Here is a 3,182-nt window from a genome sequence, read left to right on the forward strand (position 1 = left end):
GCCAGCAAAATGCAGCAATTTCCCCTCCTTTGAAAGCCAACTCTGATCATTTCTGTCACTGCTTTATCTTCAAAGTCAACCAAATTGCAAGACGCTCTCCCATAATCTTGGACACTTAGTAGTACTCAGGAAATACAGTTCTCGAGTTCCCTCCCAGTCTGAGCCTCACCGGCCTCTCCCCAGGAGACCATGGCAGTCATCCCACCCCTGCCCCACAGTAACCATGTGCAGCTGACACGCTGCCTTAAAAAATGCTGATATGTCAGAGGAGATGCAGCAAGACTCACTGGTGTGTGTCCCTCAGGCATTGGAGAAATGTGACATGGAGAAGGACAGGTCCTAAGCTCCTAGTAAGGAGCTTGACAAGAGCTCCAACCCCACCTGGCACTGCATTGTTGGGTGGGACTTCAGTAATTACGAGACACGTGAGACCAAACCCTTCATCTATGTCTACCTGGGCCAAGTGGCCGTTCTTCTGTTCAAATCTGGTTAAAAGTATGGACTGTGCCACTTGCCCAGTGATCCATCCAAAACAAGAATTGCAGCCTAAATTCAAAATGCCAGAAACTGAAAGCTTCAGCTTTGCCTGAAGCTTTGTTTGACCCTTTACTGTGTTGTTTTCTAGGATGCATTCTCTGTACTAGTTTGTTGTGGTTATAAAACAATTAGCAAAACAAAACAGAAATGTTAGTTCCCTTTAACCCTACACAATGTTCTCAATACCATCATGTTACTCATTAATTAAAAAAAAAAATAACATACTTCCAGCATATATTAGTTCTGGAAGATAAAAAAATTTAAACTATATTAAGATTTCACCAAAAAAAAAGAGAAAAAAATTTAAAATACATGCTCCCTGCCAACAAGGAGCTTAAAATAAAATATAAGCAAGCAAATGATAAGACAGTATAATCAGCATTATGTAGTCCCTCCTTCTAGAGTTTTGAAAAATAGACTAAAAAATTAGTTTCCTGGAATATTTTAGGGTGAGGTAGTATCTCAATCCTCCTGGGGATAACCATAAACAGAACAAACATTCATACAAAAAAAAGTTTTAAGATTTGGGGAGAGAGTGTACCTCCCATATGTCCAATACCCCATCAACAGATAGATATCTGTATTCATTCATTCAACCAGCAAACTGTTAGATAAGATACAGGTTAGGTTGCTACAACAAAGGTGCCCAAATTACAGAGGTTAAAGCAACACAGGATTTATTTCTCTGTCATATGAAATATGGGAAGGTAGTCCAGGGCTAATAGGGTGGCTTGACAATGTCAGGAACTCAGGTTCTTTCTGTGTTTTTGCTCATGTGTGTTTTCCATCTCAATAGTTCAATATGGCTGCATTAACTCCTGCCATCACATCTGCATCCAGCAGTTATGAAGAGGAAAACAGAAAGAGTACCCTTCCTTTTAAAAAAACACATTTATTGAGACATAATTCACGTACCATTTAAAGTGTACAATTAAATGTCTTTTATTGTAGTCAGAGTTGGGCAACCATCTCCACAATTAATATTAGAACATTTCATCATCCCCCAAAGAAATCCTGTATCCATTAGCAGTCACTCCCCATTTCTCTCCAATCCTTCCTCAACCCTATGTAATCACTAATTTACTTTCTATCTCTATAGATTTTCCTATTCTGGACATTTCATATAAAAGGAATATAATATATGGTCCTTTATGAATGTCTTCTTCCCAGTTAACATGGTTTTTATTCATTCATGCTGCAGCATTTATCCATACTTCATTTCTTTTTATTGCTGCATAATACTCTATTGTATGGATACACCACATCATATTTACTGGTTGATGACATTGTGTTGTTTGCACTTTGGTGCTATTATGAATAATGCTGTTATGAACATTTGTGTACAAGTTTTTGTGTGGACATATGTCCTCATTTCTCTTGCGTCTATACCTACAAATGGAATTGCTGAGTCAAATGATAACTATGTTTAACATTTTGAGGAATCGCCCATTTTGCACAGCAGCTGTACTATTTTACATTCACACTAGCAATATTGGTATTTTGATGGTGATTGCATTGAATCTGTAAATCACTTTAAGGAATATTGCCATCTTAAATATATTCGGTCTTCCAAGTCATGAATGCAGGATATCTTTTTATTTATTTAGGTCTTTAATTTCTTTCAACAATGTCTTATCATCTTTGAAGTATAAGTTTGTGCTTATTTTATTATATTTAGTCCTAAGTATTATATTTTATTCTTTTCAATGCTATTGTAAATGGAATTTTTTTTAAAGTTCATTTTTGGATTGTTGATTGCAGACACCTTCCTTTTAAAATCATGAAAAAGAGGATATAAATGCAGATGGAGAAGAACCTTTTATGCTAAGGAGAAGCACAGTTGGTGGAGCTAAAGGAGAAACCATATATACAAGCCATATTTGCATAAAGTCCTCTGTCAATGAGGCAGGATGGAGGAGAAAGATTGTTTACTGTGAGTCTGTTAACGTGGAAAAGGTAGATGCTAATATAACTCAGACACACAGCCCTGTGTCCTGGGGAGGATTCTGGCTGTCCTTCCACACAGGTCTGCTCTCCTACCCCGTGAGTGTCTTACAAATACCTAGTCGAGGAAGAACTCATCTCATTTCCAGATAGTCAAAGAGAAACACAGCATTTATAAAAAGATACTCCATAAAAATTTTTAAAATGACAGAATATTTGTCAGAAGAATGCCAGAATGGTAGAAAAATATCACTACATGGCAGTTGAAAATTGTGTTCAAATGCATCAGCATGAATTTTATAAATGTCATAAAACAAATCCTTCTATTATGCAAAAATTCTAAACAGGTACTTTAGAACTCAGGGAAGATCAGACAAGACAACAGAAGAGATGAGATAGCAGCTAGCAGAGGTCTTTAAAAGAATGGAAGAGAAAAGAAATATTCCAGAGAAGATACATTCCAGCAAAAGACAAGACACTGGAAAACACAAAATGAGATGGAATATTTCTTTATTTTATCCCAAATCAACTGGCATATGCTTGGAGTGAACAATTTAACAATTAGAGAGAAAATTATAGACATGGAAGACAGATGAAGAACATCCAATATAGGGAAAATATACCCCAAACACATAATAAGAATTAAAAGAACCAAAGGAAATATTGAAAGATCTAGTTGAAAGCTTCTGGAACACAACAGA

General features: G+C 36.4%; 1 pseudogene; it reads left to right on the forward strand.

Moving 5' to 3' along the window:
• The first annotated feature begins 223 nt into the window (after positions 1–223).
• On the forward strand, positions 224–493 carry LOC109456936 (dynein light chain 1, cytoplasmic pseudogene; annotated as a pseudogene).
• Positions 494–3,182: the final 2,689 nt, after the last annotated feature.

The sequence above is a fragment of the Rhinolophus sinicus genome, chromosome 15 (assembly GCF_057876585.1).
Source record: "Rhinolophus sinicus isolate RSI-liver-muscle chromosome 15, RSI-T2T, whole genome shotgun sequence".
NCBI classification, from domain to species: Eukaryota; Metazoa; Chordata; class Mammalia; order Chiroptera; family Rhinolophidae; genus Rhinolophus; species Rhinolophus sinicus.